A 24,535-nucleotide genomic window follows, 5' to 3' on the forward strand; every position below is an offset into this window, starting at 1 on the left:
ATTATTTAGGCAAATACATGACATTTTTGTGGAAATGTCACTCCCACTGTGGGTACAATGCCAAATTGGTTTCCAGAGTGGACGTTTAACCTCCTTGCAGATTAACATGAACATGCTGTGCAGGTTACACATGGCTCTGGTCGAGTGTTTAAAGTTATATTTTTTGGACATTTTTCGTCTTTATTGGATAGGGCAGCTGAAGAGAGACAGGAAACATGGGGAGTAGAGAGAGGGGGAAGACATGCAGCAAATGGACGCAGCCGGGAGTCGAACCGGCGACCTCTGCGCCCCTGTATGTAGGCCGTTTAGACCACGCCCCTGGTCGAGTGTCTATATGCCAGTTTAACCAAAGATAGCCAACATACAACTTTATCTCTATTTTCTAGATTGAAGTACTGACAAACTGTGCTTCACTACAAAATGTCATCTATCATCTGCGCCTGTTTACATCCGTGTAACAGAGCAGTATAGCATTATGGTAGTAGCCTCTAACCAAAGCTACATCCCTGGCTAGACATGTGACTGCTACAGATTACAAACAAATTACCTTCATTTTTTGTTCCTACAATAATAAAGATAATCATTTGTTAAACCAACAAGAAATTATTATTTTCTTAAAGTTATATTTTGTGGCTTTTACATCTTTACTTAGCATGAAACTGGGAGACAGTGGAGGAGTGACATGCAGGAAAGGGGTCACAGGCCAGAATGGAACCCGGGCCACCCTCCATATGTGTGTGCAACTTAACCATCAGGCTAAAGCCACGACCACCAACTAGTGATTTTGATGCCACCTAGCAAGGATGACAACATTTATTTATTTTTTTAAGTTATATTTTTGGGGCATTTCGTCCTTTATTGATAGGACAGCTGAAGAGAAACAGGAAATGTGGGGAGTAGAGAGAGGGGGAAGACATGCAGCAAATGGACGCAGCCGGGAGTCAAATCGGCAACCTCTGCAATGAGGACTAATAGCCTCTGTATGTGGGGTGCTTAGACCGCAAGGCCATCAGCGCCCTGCCAACAATTTTTGTTTAGTCGACTAAATGTGTCCCTAAAAAGGACACTGTAACTATAGTGAAGTTATGACCTCACTTTTGACCCTCCTTCTTTACTAAATGGTTGTCCAAGTGGCGATACAACTTGATTCAGTTTTACTCAACATGCAGATCAGACCCACCAACATACACCTGCACCACAATTTTTTTATTCCAGATCTTTGTCCTACTAAGAGCTTGTTCTGTCAGGTCTCTTTTGGCTTGCTTTGGTTGAATCAATGATTACTGGCTGATCAAATCAAACATGGTTATTTGAAAATCTGGAAGATGTTGGTTATGCTCTAGGTTCATGCTGCAGTAAGTTTATTCAGAGCTGTAGTTCAAAGGCAGGAACAGCTGTTTTTGCTTTGTTATTCCACCTGCAATGCAATATACGTATATTTAAGTTGAATGGATGCATTTAGAAACAAAGAAAAAGGACAGTGTTTCAGAGGCACGACATCAGCTCTTAGTGTTTAACTTTTCCTTTCCTCTTTTTTTCTCATCTGATATCTTAATTCCTCTCATCTCCTGACTGTCTTCCTCGCTACCTTTTCTTTCAAAAGTTCACTTAGCCAGCACGCCCTCCTCTCCTTTCACCCTCAGGCTCTGATTCAGTCCTATCTGAGCATTGATTTTCCAAAGAGCTATCGGAGTTGTCAAGGCCAGGCAGAAGTGCTCTCGCCAGGCACAAGTTATGAACGTTATTAAGAAGATGCTTCTGGAAGGAAGGCAACAAGAAAATAAAAAGACGGATGACACAACAACACAGACACTTTGTGTGTGTGTGTGTGTGTGTGTGTGTGTGTGTGTGTGTGTGTGTGTGTGTGTGTGTGTGTGTGTGTGTGTGTGTGTGTGTGTGTTTTGCATGCAGCTTTGACTGTATGAATTATCTTTGTTGTAGTTGCAGCATTATTTTCATCATTAGTTGTCCATAAAATATGGAGGGAAAAGAATGCTGGGTAATTTTTGACTGTTGATGCTCAGTCCAACAACTCATTTAAGGAACGAGATACACCCCTTCATTTGAGGTTGCAAATGTTGGGGCCTCCCTTGTTTGTTTATCTTTTTGTTTGTGCTCAGGTGAATATTTTCCACTTGAGGCAGAGGCAGTCTTATGGATTTAATATCATGGCTGCTAGCGATCAGCTCAACGCATCTATATGCATTCATGAGAGCAGGACTGAGCAAAATTGAACTCCAAGATGGAGAGCTTCGGTCACAGGAATGGTGGCAATTATTTGTGATATGTGTGAACTGTATATGTGTGTGTGTGTGTGTGTGTGTGTGTGTGTGTGTGTGTTTGTGTGTGTGTGTAGGTATGTCGATGGAGGACGTAGCTAAGCCCTGCAGTCTTTCATCCTTCTAGCCAGCCTGCTTGCTAAGCCCCTGTATTCATCTGAAGCTGTTTACATCCAGCAAGGTCAGGCTTTCCCATGCTCAGCAACCAGCAGTGACAAATTATCTCAACAGCAGGGCAGATATACCGCTGGAGAGATCTCAACATGTAAGTAATAAGTACATACATACGTGAGGGGAACATGTATTAGCTCAGATACGCATAGAGAATCTGACTGATGAGTGGTGTACCGTAACAGTGTTTAAGCCATACAAAAAAGATTGAGGATGTCAAGTGAGCAGATTTTTAAAATCTGTACTTGCCTGCATACCACATGAAGATGAAAGAATACGTTATATACCCTGCTGAAATTCAAAGGAAGTGGCAGGATGGGACGAAACCGCCACAAAGAAACATCTCTATCTGTTAAAGTCAACAGGTATTCCAAACTACATGACTGTAACAGCAATGTGTAGGCTTAATCCACACATGGTTAGATTTAAAAAGTCTTAATGAAAAGTTGAGTTTGTTGAATATAAGTCAATGCTAACTCCATTTGAGATGAACAACAGAAGTTAAAGCTATAGAGTGAAAGATTTGTAAAAAAATAATATCTCCTTTTGTTTGCTCCTCTCAGGCGAGGCATCCGTCTTCCATCCAGTGAAATTAAAAATCAAAGCTCCCACAGGGGAATTTGAAAACTCAGTTAAAAAGAATATTCCATATTGGGAACATAAGCTCGTCTTAAAGTGCTGCTTGTTCCTTGTTCTTGCTCGGATGAAGATTACTGGTTTGAAACTGCTCAACAGTGGAGCATATGATGTGAAATGTGTTCAAGTCTGGACGTCTCGAGTATTAGGACTCTTTTCAAAGTAGTTTGCAGACTCCATATATGCAGTATGAAGTGAACACAGTAGCAGCAAACAGAGAGCATTAGGAACGCTCCTCCTGATGGGTGATCACTGTCTGTCTCCTTTTCTGCCTTACACACACAAACACACCCTTTCACATCTGCACACTAAAATTTGAAATTACAACTCAAATAGAAGCTGTACAAAAGCTCTGTAGTGATTTAAAGCAAAAGGAGCTGTTTGCTTTCCCCCTCTCAAGTTTTCAGTTTCAGCTGAAACTTTGGCCAGATCCTGTGTTTTTTTTTTTTTGAGTGCTAATGCAGGCATATTTATAGCCAAGCACCCAGGGGAGGCAGATGAGGCCTCTGGCAATGGTAAAAACAGCAAATGTACATTTTCATATGTTATTAGGCATTGATTTTCCCCCGGATTAAGAGGCGTCGTAATGCTAAGCAGTCGGAATTGGAAATGTGTCCTGATATGCTGTTATCAGCTGGCTGGAGAGAGTCAAGGCAATGCCCAGGACATATATAATGGCACGCTCCACTGCAGTATATCTGCTGTCGTACAAGCACACACTCCCATGTGTGAAATCAAAAAGGAGACAGAGAGGAATATGTAGAGAGAGAGCGAAAGAAAGAGGCAAATGTTCCTAAAAAAAACAAGAAAACATTTAATCAGCATATGAGCAGCCTCTCCAATTAGCTCTCCTTATTATTCCAATCTGTCAGATGGAAGGGAGCACAGCAGAGAGAAATCAAACATCCCCAGGCCAAGCACATTTAACATATCCTCTCAGGATGGCAGGCAGGCGGGCGGGCGGACAGGGAAATTAAACAGGAAGATTTCCAGAGAGAAACACGCTGGCTGTGTTCTACACCTGCAGCTATCATACAGCGTGATGGAAATTTGACGGCAACCACTTGGTGTGTGCTTGTTTTATCTCCACTCGCTAAACGCTGAAAAATATCCACATGCTGGGAGAAAGCCAAGAAAATAATGGAGTCTGAGGAGCTGATTTTTTTTATTCTTTACTACAGTCCACTCGGAGTGCACTTGGGTGGGATGACTTGCATTTGTCTGCAGGAAACTATCAAAAATGATAAGGATTGCACTTTACTTATAAGCAGTGCTGAGGCTGACTTTTTACACTTTGCTGTGATTGATCCTTTACCACTGAGAAAACTTTGGTTTAAGCATTTTCAGCCGTTAAAAGGTACCAGAAACCCTCCGTCAGGTTCTTCTGTGGCTTTAAAGATTGCCTCTTTCTGGGACAATGCATGAACTCAGCTCTATCAGAAAATTGAATAATGGTTGGCATAGAGGCTGTTTTAGAACCGCTTGAAGATAATTGTAGCTTAGATGCAGGATAAGGATATTTTTTTGAAAGGCTACCTCTGTAATTATAATAGTCTTTCAAAATCAGATTTGTGCTTTTAACAGACCTTTTAAACATGTTCTGTAAATTAGATGTAATTATAGGTATACAGGACTGATGAATTCCAAGCCACTTATATCCTACATAATTTACTTTGTGTAAATTATGTATAACCAAATGGAAAACTGTAAATCTACTCCTATTATTTGCTTAGCTTGGCATCTATAGACCCCTCCACAGCCTACGCCATCGAAGAGGTACGTGCGCATTTTGCCAACAGAAGCAGCGTTTAGTGAGCTGTAAGCACTGAGTTGCTTCAAAGTGTCTGGTTGTTCCGTGGTTCACCACGGACTCAAGCTGCATGATTCACACAGGATTACGACCATTTTGAGCAACCAGTGTTTCGTTTAAGAGTGACCATGCTAACTAGTGACGTTCAACCAAACGTGTCAGTGATTGTCTCAATTACAACAGCTGTTGAAACATGAAAAGAGTCCTCGCAAATGCATCCTAGTTTATTGAGTATTGTAATATAAAAATAAACTCATCAGATATGTGAATGAAAACTACAAGCATTTGTACAGTCAGCAGTTTACAGGGTCACACTTTATACTGAAACACCAGCGGCTGTGACTGTAAGCTATTAAATGTCTTCTTTACCCCACCTTGGTTCAATCAAGTTTGACTGTAATTAAATGATATTAACTGCTGAACATGTGAACCCAGTTTTCACCGTAAAAAGTTGGTTTTGTGCCAAGGTTATGACCAAATAAGACTATTGAGACTCAGTTTTGAGAGGTAACAATTGCGTAGCTTGGCAACTTCTGTACTCCGCAGTACTTCAGTTGTGCAGCTATAACTGTTTATGAACAGTAAGGGGGTCTATAGCATTTTGGAGTTGGATGCATGTGACTATGAGTTCACTCTCATATGGGGGCTAAATATGAAGCCTCAAGAATGCCATTCCAGCCATCACCGTCTTGCTTTCATAGCCAGAACTTAGCCTATTTGGTAGAGAGGGTTGATAACTGTCACTGCACTACCTGCACTGTGTACATAGGCTGTTTTTATGAAATTGTATTTTATTATATTTTATTGTATTTTCTATTTAAATTTTAGATATTAAAAAGCTGGAAGAGAGAAACAGCATCTCGTTTTTCCTGTATGTCTCGTATATACAGTGAAAATTGACAATAAAAACCTTTGAATCTCTTGAATCTTGAATAAAGGTGTGTTGCTTCACCTCTATACTCTGTAAAGGCCAACCTGTTATATAATCCTCAACAACAAACTAGCCGTGTGCTGAGTGTGCCCAATCCTTTATTAAATGAAGATTAAGCTTCATCTAAGAAGGCTCAAAACTTTCTGCAACGAGGCCATACACTCATTGCTAAAATGGTTATTGAGGTTCAAATCAAATGATGAGTGTAGTCATTTTTCTCATGGATGTCTACATGATCGAACTGAACCACTAGCTTCAATTTCCCTTAAGCAATGTTAGCTATCTATTTACAATCTGAGCGCAGTTACTGTAGTTGCATTAAATAAATAGTTCCTGTATGAGTGTTTTTCACTCAAATATTGTATTTTTGAGAATAATAGTCACACACATACAGATGTACCTCAACTTGTTTTCCATTTTCTTTAAAAAGATAATAGAGCTCCAACTGAAGAGGGAACAAATACTGGTGTAATGGTGAAATCCAACACATGCTATTGCCATATTCAGCACATGTGGACCATATTAATATTATTATGTTCAGGGATCCAATAATTCCTAGTATGAGACACCACTTTACAACAGTAGCAATGAAAAACTCTTCCTTTTAAAGACTGAAACCCTTGAGGAAAGTCCCCCAGGGAGTCAAATAGTGTGTTAAGTATCTGTAAGTTTGCATTATAACACAGTGAGAAAAGATCTCTGTACTGACGGATGAGCCAAGAGTAGCTCAGGTTACAGCTTTTGTTGCATTGTGAGTGTGTGCCGAAATACATTAGAATTAAATGAAATAAGGTATGAGTAAATAGTATATCCCTTTGATGCACAAGGTGTCACAGAGTGTAGATGCTCTGATGTTCAAAAGCTGGAAGCAAACATTAGGTTACAGGGCAGAGTAGGGGCGTGTTTCTTTGGCCTCTACAACTCTGTGTATGCGTGTACGCTGCATGTGTATGAGCATGTGGATCTGTTTGACCCAGATCTGTTGGTGCCATTCAAGGTCAACCTAGGTCCACAGAATTAGACAGTCAATAAGTTGTGAAACTATGCGTGTGCCAGTCTTAGCCTGAGGGCTGAAATCCACATTGTTGTTAAAATGTTTGCCAGCGGCAAAAAGAGACATAAAAAAGTGTGTGTGATTTGTTGTAAGACACTATCAATCAGTAACACTCACATTATTGTCTCTCTCTCAAACTTCTCTCTCCTTCTCTGCCTTCCCTGCCGTCTCTCCATCTTTTAACCACAGATTTATTTCGCATTTGTCTCAAATAAGTATTGTTTCCGAGCATTGGCGCCGCAATATCAACCTTATTGAATAATAAATTACCCTCTCTGTGAAATGCCTTCAGGTTAATAGACATTCAATGAATAAATAACAGGAAAACCCAACAGTGAGTTAGTGGAACAGGATATGCTGCTTTTTAATGATTATTTTAGGCCAAATGAATGAATTCTTTTGTGTGCTCAAATTGCAGTTGAGTGCACTGGTTGCTTCAGATTTTAATTAATGCACTTGGGTGTTTAATATGGATGTCGGTTGAGCCATATTGTGCTGGCAGCAGTTAAAAGAGAATTAATTCTCCACTTCAACATTGTCTCTTTTAATTGAATAAATAAAGCTGTTTCTTGCTCAAATGGATTTTTTTTCACAGAGTAATTATTTGAGCTAACCATGTTAATGAAAGGTAAGTTTGATTAGCGCTCTTGCTTTAATAGCATAAAAGGAAATGGATATAACGGAAGTTATTCTAAAATTTCCTCTTCTTCTGATCTGTTTTGTCTTTCATCCCGCTCATAAGGAAACAGAACAGATTCATTTCCTTGTCTGTGTTTTATATGTTATGTATTTTTCCTTTCGCTGCATGTGTTTGCTCCCCCTCCTCCCTTCTTACCTTTGTTCCTCTTAGTCTTGCTTAGCCTTTCACTGTGGCCCACCTGTGGGTCAAAAAGCCTTTACCTGTTCTTTAATCGCCAACCCCTGTCATCCTCCTGTTCTAAAGTTCACCTCCATTGTTCCCCTTAGCTCCCATCACGTTCACACGACCACTCAAACACATCAAAAGCCCAGCAGGGGATCGTGAAACCGTCATCCACTACCTCAATTTTCTCTGCTTCCATCACTAGCCCCCCTGACACTGCCACCTCTGAAGCAAAGGTACAGAGAGAGAGAGAAGAGAAAGTAGATACTTGGATAGATTGAAATCATATTTCACAGCTGGAAACCATGTCCTGAGATGTTATGTCTCAGGAACAAGAGCAGCCCTCCCTTTATAAATGGTCAGGGGAAACATATTATTTAAGTGCTATCCAATGCTGCAAAAGTGCAACGATAAGTCAGGTGTTTTAGCCAGCGTTCAAGAGGAGCACAGCTTGCCGCGTTTCATTTTGGGGAGACTTTCTCTCCCATGAATCAGCTTGGTACTTCAGCATTTTGAATCTAAGGCTGGATTTTTCTTCCTCCCTCAGTTACTCTAAAACCATTGATGCTGGAACATGCTTCTTTATAGAAAACACAGGTGAATGTGTTTGGATTTTTTCAGAGGCAAGAGGTGCTTTTGTCTCTGTTTCTTCATATTCTTGTCTTTATTTTTAGGTGCTGGGTTCAGGCTCAAAACTCTAATAGTACTAATGCAAATAGTCCCCATGCAGTTTCAAGGTTTCCTCTTTCAACTCTACCTTCCAGGTTCAACTGAGTTAAAGCAACACAAAGTGATACGTTGTGGTTCAGGAATAAACTCCTTGATGGTTTAAAGATAAGAGTGGGAGATTAAACTTCCAACCAAGCTCTGAAGTTCCTTCCTAAATGGTTTCAGGGCCATAAAAAGCAAGGCTACCTTCCCCATTGATTCTTAAAGAGTGTGACTATTACAGGCATGACTGCCAAAGGTCATCCTCAGGCCTCTATAGGTCATGCATTGGTAGTTTCCAGTACAGTAGTTATTAAAGCAAGTGCAGTTTTAATCTTGTGGTCTCTGTTCTCATATAATTGACTTGCAACTCCAATGTTTAATAGGAAGAAAACTCTGATCTAAGTCAGTAGTTTGTTTGCCCACCTAGGTCTGTTGTAGCAAAGACCTTGGGTTATATAGAATCCTATTTTATTCGAAAGGAAATAAACTCAGCTACCCTGAGGGAACAGACACACAGCCCATTTCCTTTGCCCACAGGTCTGCCAGACCATAGCTCAATGACATGACTATAAGGATAGCGAAATAAATTGCCCAACAACTTGAGCACCTGATGAATGGCCGCTCAAGCAAAACAACAGGGGACCCTGCTTTCCCCTTCCCGCTCCCTGGTTGCCTCTCCATGTTGTTTATCTTTCCCATCATGTTTACAACCTGGGAACATCCTCACTTTTCACTGGCGTTGAGAGAATCAGACATCTGGACTGTGTCCAGAAGATGGAGAGGGTGAGCCTGGACACTGATGAAGACAATGTGTTGCTCCACTGAAAGATAAGTTGTCAAGGAAATTAAACATCTGGTAGGAGCAACAGTGTCGTTGAGATAGGAAATTGTAAGATTTGATGGGAATTTTGGAACCTATTTTTAAAAATACAGTTCATGCACTTTGGGAGAGGCTTTGCTATAAGCACCTATGAGGTCAATTCAGGGCATTCATGCTACATTTCCATTGTTTTAATATTAACGTTTAACATTTCTGTTCTTTTAGTCCGCAAAAAAATATTGAGCTTGAGCAAGTTGACTTAAACTTCCCTGTTTTATTGTTCACCAGAATTTAAGTTACCATACCAGAAGTCATCCAATAAAGTTTTTTTCAAAGGCCGATGCTGATTCTTAGAAAGGTTGGCCAATGGCTAATAAATGTCGATATCAACAACAAATGAATAATAACATCCATTAGTCCATGCACATTACAATCCAATATACATGGTTATCTTAGCCAGTAACATTTTTTGGTGGATGGATCTTTTATTAATTTATCGAATATGAAAATACATTAGATTATGCTGTAGATTTCAGAACATGACTTATATTAAACTGCATTATTCTTTACATCATAACAGATTTTATATTAAACACTAGCCAGTGTTTTACATTTGATTTGCAGTCGATTAGGATGGGAAAAGATTGTCATTTAGAAAACAAAATTGTGACTCAGGAAGCTTACATCAGAATGTGGAATGGGGAATATGGAAAAATGTTAACAATGCATGACAGTAGCCACACTGACAAGACCGCCTGCAGTATCGGCAGACATTAATTGATTTTTTATTATAATAAACCTTGTGAGTGAAGACACCTTCTGACGCAGATAATATCAAAATTCCATTAATCTGCCTGATTAATCCCATCTCTATACCACACCATATCATACCATACAATATGATACAGTAAGATACAGTGCAGTACATTAAGATGCGACCCATCGCAACACAGGACACTTCATTGTCCCCATAAGTAAATTTGTCTCGCTTTTTCTCACTGAGTTGGATGAACATCAGCTTCTTGAGGCTCATGCTACAGTTATAAAATTCAATGCCATAAAATTTACAACAATTTAATAACCACTTAAACTCATTCAACCACATACAATCAGAAAAAGTTAAGTACACAAGTTATATTAAAGCAGTCATAATGTATGATTCGTTTTTCTTATCTCCACTTTTGTTGAGTAAATCTAATCCAAATCTTGACTTGTCGTTGGGTTGCTACGAACTGGTTCTGCACTATGTTTTTGTTTTTATTTATTGTAACTGAATTATGTGGCAAGAGAATGATGAATAAAAGAAAAAGTGATGAAAGCAAACAATTAAAGGGACAAATACCAGCCTTTTCCTCTATAGCTCTCTCTCTCTTTACTGTTGACAAAATGATGCATACCACAGGGGCAATCAATGTTATCTGGAGTATCTCTGTGAGGTCAAAGATCACATGAGGATTCACAGAGCGGTCGCTCTCCCATCCTCACAGATTTGTTCGGACAGTGTTTTTAAACACTGTCAGCGAGGTGAAGCTCTGCTATCATGGCTGATGGATGATAAAGCAGGTTTTACACATTACGCCACAAGTGTGTGTGTGTGTCTGTGTGGAGTCTTCCTCTTATAAACAGATAGGATCAGTATTATGACATTATCCTGGTGGACATCAACAGTTGGATCTGTGTAGTGTTGTATGGTTCTCTGTGGCCATCTGCATGATTACATATTTAAATATATAATGAAAGGTTGACAGTGCTCTCTTGTTCTACGTATATACATATTAAGTCAAGAACCTTTTCTTTATTTTGGTAATGAAACTTTAAACTACTACAAAACTATTTATTACCAAGATAGTATTAAATGTCGAAACACATAACAGGTTACAGACAGTCGGATTAAATTAAGTAGAACATTTAGGTAAGCTGCTTCTTGTCCACAAAATTCCCCTGAATTAAATTTGTTAAGAAAGAAACAGTGAAGTCCACAAGCCATAAGTAATATTACATCATTTGATTTTGTAATGACAGATCATAATTAAAATGAAAGATGGCGTCTGCCAGGGGAACTCTCAGAGTAATAACAGATATTGAACCAGTTTGTTAGGACTGTGAAACATACCCACAGTCAGACCCTTTGAGCAAAGCAACTTCCCTCAACACACCTAATAAATGTCTAGTGACAAATTCTCTCAAGCACATGAAGCCGTATTTATTACTTTGTCATGTTGTACAATCTGTGCTGGAGTGAAGTGGCTTGGGGTGTTTTGATTCCATTTTTTTTTCAGAGAGGATTTTTACTTAAGAAAAAAAACAAAACAAAAACTGAATCAGTGTGGCATTTCTTTGTGTTTAAGCCAAACTATGTTTAGATCAAGCGGCAACCTCCAGTGTTGAGAAATGGAGCCATTGCTGAAGTGCCAGAAACTGGAGTTCCTAGAGTGTCCACTTGGAGCTGGCTCCAAAAGCCAAGGAATTTCAGTTAGGTCCCATGTTAAAAAGCCTGTTTTTATCGCAACTTTGTCATACCTCATCTATTTTGAAAATATTAAGATTAAAGGTTTTCTTTAAATTAGCGTACTTAGAGGCCCAGCTGAGATGACTGACAGGTGGGCAGGATGTAGCTGCCAGAAGGCTTAAAGGTGACATATCATGCAAAATCAACTTTTTAATGGTTCTCTACCTGAAATATGTTTCCCTGGCATGTCTACAAACCCACCGAAAATGAAAAAAATCCATTCTGCCCCTGTTTTGATTTCTACACCTTTCTGTAAATGTGTGCTGAAACAAGCTGTTTCAGACTTCCGTGTTTTTGTTACGTCACAACAATATCCGGTCTGTCACGGAGTCAGAGCTCGGAGCTTGTTCAGCTCATAGACTGTATAAAATACAACTCAACTCCTCCTCCGTTTTTCATTACCTGCACAAATGTGCTAACAAGGAGCTTAGGAGGGAGGCATGCTAGTTGTAGGCTGTCTTAATAAACACAAAGGTCGGTTTTACTCCCCACGTCTGCAGATTTGAAGATTTAGTGGATGATTTTTATTTTTCATGGAAAAGTGCTAGCGCTAGTTAGCATAGCCACATAGCTACATGTTCGTAGCTGTGTACCAAGACACACGTCGACATACTGACAAAAAAACAACAAGAAACACAAAATCTGTGACCAATCTTTCAGAAAGGTCCTGCTGCAGGTGCCTATCCGTCAGGATCAGATTCTGGATCAAATTAAGAGGGTTGAAGTAATGAGGGTCTCTGAGCAGCCGTGTATATTCAGCCAACATGTAAACATTAGATGAACGTGCTGGAGAGCCGATGGCACATCCACTTCCGGAGGGGGCGTGGTCAGAGGGAAAACAGACCGTTCTGAACAGGGCTGAAGAAGAGGGTTCTTCAGGCTTGCCAAAATCTGATTTCAAAGTGTTTTTTTGAGCATAAACTTTAAAGACGTGTTTTGGGGATGTCTTAGACCAATATATGTTGATGAAAAAAGCGTGATATGTCACCTTTAAGGCCAGCCTCAACCAATGGGTGACATCTCTGAAACTATGTCCATGTTTCATACAGTCTCTTTAGACTTAGAGAATCAAAACTGCACCCTGCAAAACCCTTCGATTTTTTGGCACAGACATACAGATTGTTCTATTTTTTTCCATTAATACAAACTGTATTATGCTTTGAAGAAAAAAGAGAGATTTAAAGTTTTACACATTTTTGAAGCAAACGCAAGAGATTTCTGTTTCTATATCTCCATGCTGTTGTTGTCCTTCAATTTGATTTTACAATTGACTCGGTTTCATCGTCAGTGAGGGTCTAAATTATAAATAATGGTTGATTGATTGGTTAGATTGTATTTTGGGGCAACTAGTGCAAGCCTGAACATTTCCAGCTGTGACTAGTCTAATCCTGACAATGTTTATGTAACAGTCTCCTTTCTCTCCACCTGCTGGGCAAAAAAAAAGGGTTAGTAGTTTAAATGTCTTCTACCCTGAACACTGAGGAGTCATTTTGAGAAGGGGGAGGGTGTCACTGGAAGTCAGGTACAAGGGTTTCCATCCCCTTCACGATCCTCCAAGGGTGTTTGAGACTCCTACCATCTGAAATGTTCAGTCTTTCTGTCCTTCCTCATTGTCTCTCGGCAGTGTGGCCTCCTGGAGGTATTCATAAATGAGCAAAAAATCTCAAAATGCAAATAAGGTGTTCAAGCTTTGGAGTGCAAAACAAATTAGAAAAAAAGAAGAAAAATATCCATAAAACGATTCTACAGCAGACAAAACTGGGGGAAAAATTTCAGAGAAATAATGCTGAGGAAAGTAAGGGTGATGTGTCAGAGTGGTGGGTGGGTGTTCATACATCTGTTCTCAGTTCTAAGTCAGGCAAGAGGATTGTTAAGTTTTCTTCTTCTCTGGTGTTTTTTATTTATTCATTATTCATGACCAACAACTGTATTTAATGAGTTGTACTTACCAAGCCTCAACCAATGTTTCAGTTACATAAATCTCAAACTGTCCTCACAAGATTCAGTCTTAACAGTTTGCTTAAGGCCCTTTGGAACGACATCTTTTGAACAAAATAGGGCAACCCAAACAAACTACAAGCTAAGATGATTTTTGAGTCAGTCAGCCTGTAAAATAAGTTTTCTATCACTATATAGAAAAAAACTAAAAAGGTCTTAGACAGTAAACTTGATTGTGTCATAATGGCATCTTGAAGAAAGTTTCAATAAATTAAAACCGAGGAGAAGAAGAAGAAAAAATGGAAGAGCAAAAGAGTTGTGAATTATTTAACTTGGCTGGAGTTTGGCCTTGGTTATTACGAACAACTCATTGCGAACACATGAAATTAAATCAATTTGTGTCCTCGTGGAAATTCTGACATTTCAACTAAACATGAACATTCATTGATGATTTAGTATTTCTTATCCTCACAGACAGACCTGATGAAGCTTGCACTTTTACTAACAAATGTAGATCAAGATGCCATTTCAACAAAGTTTTGACTAGTTAATTACATTTAATTAAAGTTGGCCTCAGTGCAGCCTCTGTATGACTTAGGCTATATGACTATATACAGTGAAACTGAGACTCACTGGAAACATAGGAACAGGTTCTTCTCAGCTGAAACAGGACCAATGGAATTCAGACCCCCAATGTAATAAAATTTAGTTTACTTGTATACAATTACCTGGTTTTATCAACATTTTATGCTTATCTGATAGTTTGGAATGCTAATTCTACTAATTGTAGTGATTTTAACCTGCACCTCCACTAAGTTAAAGCATTTTTGATGGACGACGGATGGTTATAATTGAAGCATCATGGCCAAGATAACCTTACTCAAACATATCTGCTTAAGATGTTTCATATGAATGGTCAAAGTGTTCTCATTTATCCAATGTTAGCCTATTTGTAGTATTTGTTTCTTGAAATAGTTCATGTGAAGCAGTCTGGTTGGTAAGGTTTAGGCAAGCAAAACCACTTGGGTTGACTTTTTTGAGTTTTTTACATTCAATGGTGACTTTGTGTTTCAGCAGACAAAAGTTGAACCCTGGTGTCTTGGGAAGGTTCTGTGATGTTTGACCTACACTACTAGAGACTAGACTATAATGGTCACACTTTTTACCTTGTGCACATTTTCTTCTGTTACCAATAGGGCACTGAATGAGTCCAAAAGGTATTCAAATTGGCTTATGATTTTCTGTATTCCTACAAATCATATTTCATTACTGTTTTTTAAGTTTAGGCAGGTGCAGTCAATACGAAAAGCCTTACTTCTACTTCTTGTTCTGTGTTTGTCTACTGTCCTTAAAACCCTTTCGATATGTGAAAACACCTGAAAGCAAAGGCCTGCATTTTTCACATTCAACTTCTACCTTTCATATTTTAAAGATGTGAAACTGTGGCCATTTCAAACTTTTATGTGAATGTTTGTAAGTTAAGATGTTGTTTATGTCCACTCTATACCTGGCAGCATCGTATCCAATCAATGAGTAAGACATACTGCAGTGCTGACAAAGTTTGGAAACGCAGTTCATCTGAGCAAGTACTTACTTGTGTCTATGTGTGTACACTCTTATGTGTTTCTGAGTTTCTTGATCAATTATTAATCGTTTCAGTAATGGGTCGAGAGCCTCTGGAATGGCTCCATGTGTCCCTGATTAATACAGCCACAGCACTCGATAGAGTTCCTCTTATCAACAAGAGAGAGGTGGGCAGGGGGGGGGGGGGGGGGGGTTGAGAGAATCAGCCATAAGAAATGCAGTAGGACAGGAGGAAAGTTCACAGGAGACAAAACTGGCATGAGCGAGTCGCTAAGGAGCGGTTAGCAAGAGAGAGAGAGGCAAAAAGACAAACAGAAAAAAAGACTTACCAAGAGACAGGGAGCAACAGAGTGAAAAGGAGTGAATTAACAACAGCTAGAGGTGACGGCTCCATCCGTGCCTCTCCGGGCGTACTTTAAGAAATGGAGTGGACTCGACTGTGTTGAGTCCTACTTAATAGTCTCCAGTGCTGTTGTGAAGGTCCTGATTAGCGCACACCTCCGAGATTGACTCTGGGTAAAGTGTGTGTTGATGAATACAAATCTGCAACATGGCCTCGGCCTCAGCGGGATTTGTTGAGTGAGTGAATCTAGCGGGCAGGTAATCAGGCTGTTGCAGGTTTATTGGCGGGCTCTCGGCTCACTGGGTGATGCATGCTGCGACGCTCAGACATTACGTTTCCTTCCAGGGGAAATGTGGTCAATCACTGCGGGTGTAATGTGCTTTTCACTTTGAATACGCATGTGACCTGCAGCACAGTTACTCCTTTGAATTTCAGCACAGCTTCTTTGATGCGCATGCATACAGAAGAGGCATAACACCTTAAACTCAAACAAGTTAGAAAACAAAAGGCTAAATATGCATTGTTGTCTGTCTTGGCTTTGTGCTTATGAGTACAAATAAAATATCTCTCTTCAATTGAAACCTTAAAGAAAGCTTCCTGTCACTTCTCTTTTTTCTCCATCAGTGTCTTTCCCGATCCATCTCTGTCTCACTTTGCCTGCCCCTCTCCTTGTCACTGTCACACCGTCACTCTCTGCCTCAGTCTTGTCGTCACTGTCTCCAGTACAAGGCTAAAACTAATGCCTCAGTGTCAGCAGCTGTCCGTTGAAGCAAAAGCCTTTTCACATTAGAACAAAGGCAGACAGAAGGCAGTAGTTTCCAACCTTTTAGCCCCGATGCTGCTTGATCTCCTGTCACAAGTCAAGGCAAGTTTATTTATAAAGCACCATTCATACAAGAGCAATTCAAAGTGCTTTACAGAGTTAAAAACAAAAACCGGAACAGTAACAATCAACATAAACATACAGAAAACACTTAAGACATTTAAATGTTATATGCCGCCAATTATGTTTGATCTACTCTCTCTCTCTCTCTGTACTTATGTAACTTAACAAATAACTAAATAATCACCCCCCTTCGCTGCTCTGAAGTCCGTAACTTGCAGAGTCTTACTGTCCCGCCGGATACAGAATCACAACTGGTCTTGTCTTCACTGAAATGAATCTTTATTCATTCGATTAATCTCAGAACTTCTTCCCAAGGGTTAAGATTCACACATTGAATCTTTTCTGCGTTGAGTCGCAGCCCGAAGCTGGCTCAGACCTCTCGCAGGTTTTATGTCTGTGGGTTTTGAGAAACTCCACCAAAGTTTGACTGTCTTCTCCGACCATGTTTATTTAAAGGATTGCCAGAGAGCAGATTCCCTGACACCAACTGATTTGTAGTTTAAGAGGTGAAACATTCTCAAAACCAACGAAGACACATAATAAGTTGACCTAGCATCTTGGATTCAAGAGTAAAGCCATAGTAGGTTCCATTGAACATGCACTTGAACATGTCTTATAGGCAAAGGGCAATTCAAGTGGCTGTAGGAAAAGTCTGTTTGTACAGAAGATCACCAGAAATATGTCTTTGTCTGCATTCATTTGTCAACCCAATACACATTTTATTAAGATGTTGATTGGTTTTAATCCCCAAGTTAGAAGTTTTAGAAGTGTAGCAATGGGTATCACCCATAGACTGTATAAAATATGGACGTAGTATCCGTGAAGTCACCCATATGTTCCTGAGCGCTGTTTTGAAGCCAATCGTTGGCAGAAACCATATTGGAAATGCTGAACCTGTTGTCGAGCTAGTGTGAGGTAAAGAGGCGGGCTTTGAGCCTCCTCACTAACAGCTACAGTGTTCCCGCCTGTCAGTCAAGTCAGTCGTCCTTATTTGAGCAAAACTCGCAATGTAAATAGCTTCTAAACTGTCGTGTTATGAATAAATTTACCCCTGTACAGTGTGTGGGGATAGAGAAATTAGCTACTCAGACCAAAACTGTTTTTTGAACCAGGCTGTAAACATGTTTATTTATGCTATAAAGATTGTCTTTTTTGAATTGGTGTGTATGTGTTTTCTGGTGTTTCTGCAGCCAGCCTCAAGCGGACACTCAATGAACTGCAGTTTATAACACTTCAGCATGGGCTTCATATTTTGAGACCAGTGGTTGCCGCTTGGTGTCAACATTGTTATTCAAATAACAGTGACCTCTGGCTACAAATAACAAAGATGGCTGGGCCACAATGGAAAACTCAAGGTTTTTGAATGAAAGTCCACAAACCACTTTATATGCACAGTCTATATGAGTTAAATATATTACATACATATATACATTTTAATAAGTTTGAAACTGAAGAGAAGAATGGCATTCTGAAAGGCTGAGATCTATTTTGCTTCCATAGTGTGTCGTGAGATAGAGACTGTAATTATCTATACCCCATTGTATCTTAATACAGTTTATAGTATTTCATTTTTACTTGCATTTGTTTGCAAATGATCTTCAGATCTGTGTGGAGTATTTTTTTGCAGTTTTTATTCGGTATGTGATATTGAATTTCAAACTGCAGCACTACTTGTTATCCAGCTTCATTGTTCATTCAATAACTTGGCTGCAGGGTTTTTAACATTTACCTTACAAGAGTTCAAACTCAGAATGTGAGTGTTTCTGAAGCGTGTCAAGGTTAGGCTGGAAAAAAAAAACTGAGTTTTTACTCTGAAGATTTTTTCTAAATCATAAAGCGCAATCTCTGGCACTGATTACCGCCTGGTGTCCTTGCCAGGGGCTTACTTAGCCTCTCTTTTTCTTCCCTTGCCCTTCTCTTGTTTGCACAGCTCAAACAGTGATGAAGTGACCAACACTGTGAACACTCTGGGTTAAATGAGTGAATGTGTGCTGTCTATTAGAGCAGATTAGTTCATGTAGCCCCTGAGGCTCATCCAGCCTAAGGCTAATGTCCTGTATTAATCTCCTGAACATGACCACAGGCACACTGGGAGCTCACTTCCTCCCATCCTCTGCACTCAAACAAAGCCTCAGCCTTATTTGTAAAAAGTTTCTTTAAACAAAGAGCTGAATAACACTGCGAGCTCAGCAAGAATGATAAACCTGGTATTATTTTGTTTGAGAGACCTACTTTTCAAGAAACTGGGTCTACCCCATAATTAATTTGCTTTTCTTGTTTGGGCTCTAACAAACTAACTAAGTAACACTTTTGGGTTATTTTGTCAGTCTCTCTTTTTTGCAATCTGTGTCATGGTTGAGCACTTACAGGACTGTTGGAAGAACATTTAAGGAACACATGTCTGCATTATTAATAGCCTGACACAGTTTCATCTGTGCTTTTGAAGAAGCTGTTGAAAAAAACGGCCTTCAGAAACTGCATTAGCTCTTTGATGGGCGCCATTTTTAACCAGTGAAAAAAACACCAATTTCCACTTGTGATCTGATTTAAGTAGCTCCTTAATTGAAGGCGTAATATTTAACTTGATTTATATTCCCATAACTGCTGTAACATGCTGTCTAGGTTTCCAATGATCACCATCAAAGGTGAACGTTTGACGCACATCGTTGTTATATTTCATTTTAATGGAGTGAGTAGTAAATAAAAACAGCCATTATTTCATCTGACAGCACCTCAGGCAGGACATCTGCTGGCAGTTACTGTCACATGATGCAATCAGGCATTGTGATCAATGCTATTGATCAGGCGAGGGATATGGGATTGATCCCCCATGGTAGGGAATGATAGTTGAACGTGATGAAAGTTTGCCCGTGCCTGTAATCTGTTCATTGTTGACACTCTCATTCTAATAAAGCTCAATTACGAGTGAGTCTTCTTTACTAATGGCATGTCTGCGAGGCTGCGATTCGCCACTGTGACTTCCTGTGATTCAATAGTCCGGAAAGTAGCAGATAGGAGTGTGTTTGTTTGATTTGTTTCTCATCATCTCACAACACAGCCTCTGCAGACGCACAGGTCGATCTGCCATGCAGGCTGATAGATGCTTTCATTCCTCAGATGTCAAGAGATATGGACATTTGTGTGTGTGTATGTGTGTGATTGTATTTTATGCATTAGTAGATAAAACATTCCTGCCGCCCCGTGTAACCTCTGCTGTAATGGTTCTGTAATGAATATCCATAAACCACAGGCAGGCATCCGTACACACACCTACACATACACATTGCCATGCTCACACAAACCTGGATGAAAATACAGGTTTACAAATGTACACGTATAACCACTAAGAGAAAAAACGCTCAAAGCTACAACTGTGAACTATGTATGTGTACCTTTGACTCAAAAACAAAAAAACTCCCCTTATTTGTGATTATTTTTCCCCCTTTAGCTGCCCTACCTCTAAACTACATTTCCTTTTTCAATATAAATGTGCTTTTATTTTGAAAGGACACAAAAGGTTCTTCCGTTAGATCCTCAAGTTACATGAGCAAATAACAACAGCCGGGAAAAAAAAGATCAACAGTAGAAAAGGTTGGACGTATTACCATTCCCAAAAGAGGTCTAAGCTCTAAGTTCCTAAAGTTCTTCATTACGTCTCTCTAAGCTACTAGCTGCACGTTTCCCCCACAAGGATTAGAGACTTGTGAAAGGTTGTTTACTAGTTCTTTAATAGCAGATGGTGATCTCAATTGTGGGGGAAACAAAAGATAAATGCTAGAGCAGTCAGCTTGGAAGGCCCCTCAGGTATAGTCAATGAGTGGGAGCTACTTGTGGTACATCTTTGAGGGCAATAGCAGATGCATAATGAGGTCTTACAAGAGATGTCAAAGTTAGTGCCCTCTACTGTTCAAAAACTGGTTTTAATGTATCTTTAATTTGCGCTGTCTGTCATATGTATAGATTTTTGAATTGTCTCATGAAATACCATTACATCCCTATTTAGCAAATCCAAAATACGTTATGTGCTGTGACGGTAAAAAGATAACTAAAATAGCAATAAAACGATGTTGTTGGACACCAGAGAGGTGAGGCTGCATTATCTGGATCATACTAACTCAGTTATTAAATCTATAAATTTTATGCTAGCCTTCCACTTAAATAATTGTCAAGTAATTTACTAATGCAGACAATTTTTGTTAATTCACAGTCCTGTTTGTTTTTGTGTGCACCTGTCCTATGGTTTGTTTGGTGGGAAGTGATCTTTAAACTCAGTCTGAACTAGGAATTTGCCAAGGTGACTCATTTCCTAGTCATTTAAACTGAAATTTAATTTACGACAAACCAGCAAGTCAAGTCTTGAGAAAACACTCACGATATCAGCACAATTTATTTAACACGGCTAAACATTTGATCACAGCATCTGCAGGAAAATGATGTCAAATTGTTTTGCTGAGTGTGGCTAACGTTAGCAGAGCAAGCACTACAAGCCTTCGGTCTAGATACTTTCAAACCGTGCCACACTATGAGATGCCATCTGCTATCTGTGCTTGCTTACATCTGAGTAGAAGCGCATTATAACATTATGGCAGTAACCATTAAGGAGCATGTCCACTGCTGGCGTTTTTGGTGCTGGCAACACTGTTTTTCTTTTCAAACTCAATGTGATTCAGCATTTTCAGCACTCAGTGCCCTCAGTGTCAGCTGATTTTTGTCACAGCGCTCTCATTTGAAATTAGTTCAACTTTTGGAACATCACCGTGCTCATCAATGTCACCTCTTGATCACCGACCAATCAGAATCAAGAAGAGTTGGGACTTCTGCAATCATCTTTGTCAACAGAATGGCGGAGGTCCGTGCGGAGGAGAGAAGTCATCACACTTGTTTTGTCAAGATATAATTTCCTGGTTTAGATCTGCTCCTACACGATTTCTATCAATATTTTTTAAAGTTTCATTTTAAAATGCCATTGAATGAAAGCATGTATGAACCATACAGAGCATTTTAAAACAGACCTAACGGGACGTGGAAGTACCTTTTTTTGGACTTTCGTTACCTAGTAACAGTAAATTAATGTGGCACTTCAGCTGGATTCTTGGTTGGTTGTTAAGACAGTGTTGGCGTGGAAGTGGTTAGTTTGGGTGAAACTCTGAAAGTTTGGAATGGGGAAAAAGTTAATGTCTCATTTGTCACTCCTAACTTTTACTCTGCTAATGTGCACTTCTCCCCACACTTCCTGTCGCTCTTCAGCTGTTCTTTTCAATGAATAGATTACTTTAAAAAGTTAACTTTTCAGGTACAAGGTGGATACAGAGGAAACTTACACATGACAAGTCAAACAACTTAGAACTTTAAACTAAGTGAATCAAGATGGGTCTTAAGGCAAAGGTAAAAATCACATTTCTAGATTTCCAGACTTCCTGTAACAGTTTAGAAAAGGCCAACTAACTATATACCACTGTCAGACACACTCAAGACAACTTTGCAGAGCATTTCGCCTTTTATATCTACCAAATTCACTCAACATTGTTGTGATGGATAGAAAAAGATAACAGATCCTGATTAACTCAGCAGGCTTCCTCTCTGTATGAAATAAGTGAAGGCAATGTGTTGTAGCTGTTGCACTAAAGTCAAATGGACAACCAAGACGCTGGAGGCCACGGTTTATTTCCTTTGAGTGCTTTCTGTTTCCGTTGATTTTATTGAAAGGAACTGGATGGAGTGGTTGAACTAAACATGGACAGTGAGAGACGAAGAGAGATACAGAGAGAGCAAAAAAAATAAAACAGATGATGGTAAAGACAACAACATGAGATGATGCAGTGAGTTGCAAAGCTTGAAATCATCTTTAAAATGCAAAATATCTTCAATGAACTAAAAACCTAGTGATGAAACAGCGTTTTGAGTCAGACTTAATCATGCAAGCTGACAAAAAAAACTGCTTTGGGAAAATAACAGTTGTAGTCGTCTTTGGTCTGTTTTCTCTGTTTTGGTGACTCTTTTTGGAGACGGCGTCCAGAGTGGATGCAATAAGTGCGCGCCTGAGCACACTGACCCATTGTTCTCATGTTTCCAAATAATGAGCATGAAGGGGAAGTCATCGGTCAGTAAATGAGCCTGGGGTCGCCTGTCAAGTCATTAAGTAATCATTAACTAATCTCATTTAATCATGACCTCACCCCCCCATGCACACCCATGCAACCATCAGAACCAGATTGTTTTACAGACATCACAAGCTCAGATCACTGCACATGTATGATACAGCCTTACTGATGACCAAACAGATATACAGCAGTATCAAAGGTGCAAAAGCTGCCCTTGCAAATCTCATATTTCTAAGAAGCTGAAGTGGTATTTCTTCTTTGCTTGACTTAAGGTATGATAATAAAAAAGTGGATTATTTTTCTACTCTTGAAAAATTCAGTAGTTGAGTCAAGCTTCATTGCAAAGCGAATTTTACAGTGGCTTTTTTAAAACACAATTTTGATTCTCTGCTTGAGAAAGATATCAGCTCTTTCTCTTGGTTGTCTACCTTTCTTTGTTTCAACTTTTTAAATGGGATTGTTCTCTCCTCTTCCCAAACTCCACTTTGTCTGTGCTCCTCTCACTCTCTCTTCCCTCTTTCACTCTGCCTGTCTTCCTTTTTCTTTGTTTCTCCTCTCATCTGCCTTTGTTAGTCGTCTGGATGGTGTCAGCAGCACTCACTTCACTTTCTTTTTCAGTCCTTATAAGGCTGCTCTCATACACTCTCTATCTTGCTATCTATACAACAACTCCTACACAAACCTCGACCCCTCCTACTGTGTTTTTTAGCTTTCAACCTGCCAGCAGAGGTAAAGGAGTTCTCATCCATCTTGCAGCCAGACTTTGACACGCCTGGATGTTAAATTAAAAACATATAGCCCAAAAAAAATGGGTTGTATGCACCCAAAGTGTCCAAGACACGCCTTCGAAAATGAACATCATCCATCAAAAGCTTCCTGCATCTTTGCAAAAGCTTGTAGAGGAGAAAGTGCTGTCTGACATCGGCCAACCAAATAGCCAATTATAGGGTGGTTGTGTGTACAAACTTTGCAAGTTCACACACATGTATTTGCATCCTTAAAACAATAAAACCACACAGGAACGAGCCAAAGCGACAGAAAAGGATGTGTCATCAGTTCTCTGTGATGTTCCAGTTGTTTCAGTGACAGTGTGTGTGTGTGTGTCTTGTTCTCCAGAGGTACAACATTTGAGGAGCGGTGACACACAAAAGACTGAAATAGCAAGGCTGGGTGTGTGTGAAAGACACTGTTTGCATTTTTGCACATCCATTAATCTGTACATCACAACAGGTGTGATAGATGGTTTCTCCATCTACATAGGCAGGAAACTCTGATAGCAGAAGTTGTACAAGCTTGTAGCTTAAAGACTCTACGTTTCCAGTTAATTTCAGTAGATTGCAGTAGTGATCTAGATTTAGCGGTTTTTGTCCTTTTGTCTGGTCTAGGTTTTTTTTTTGGTTTGGAGACATTTTGTCACACCATTTGTCTTAAAGTATGGATGCGTTAGGCCAGTGGTTCCCAATCTTTTAGGCTTATAATAACATCATGCCTGGAGGTACTTGTCATTGGGGACGGTGATTGAAACTTGGTTCAGTTACAGAGCTGGTTCAGCATTTTCCAGAATCACCATGTTTGGGCTTATCCATTCTACTCTCAGGTTCTTGTGGGTCCTACAATGGAATGTTGTCTCATAAGTCGAGCCCATAGACTGTATAAATAATGGACGTGGTATCCGTGACGTCACCCAAGCCAATTGTCGGCGGGAGCCATATTGGAAATGCTAAACTCGACCTAACTTCTGTTGAGCTAGTGTGAGGTAAAGAGGTGGGCATTGAGCCTCCTAGCCAACAGCTACAGTGTTCCCGCCATAGACTGTATAAAATATGGACGTAGTATCCGTGACGTCATCCATCTGTTTCTGAACGCTGTTTTGAAGCCAATCGTCGGCAGCAGCCATATT

At 39.7% G+C, this 24,535-nt stretch overlaps 1 protein-coding gene across 5 annotated transcripts in view; it reads left to right on the forward strand.

Moving 5' to 3' along the window:
• The window catches only part of gfra1a (gdnf family receptor alpha 1a), a 121,016-nt gene that overhangs the window by 44,183 nt on the left and 52,298 nt on the right, over positions 1-24,535 (forward strand). The gene's annotated exons all lie outside the window — the stretch shown is intronic.

This window comes from Notolabrus celidotus, chromosome 4, assembly GCF_009762535.1.
Source record: "Notolabrus celidotus isolate fNotCel1 chromosome 4, fNotCel1.pri, whole genome shotgun sequence".
Taxonomy (NCBI): domain Eukaryota; kingdom Metazoa; phylum Chordata; class Actinopteri; order Labriformes; family Labridae; genus Notolabrus; species Notolabrus celidotus.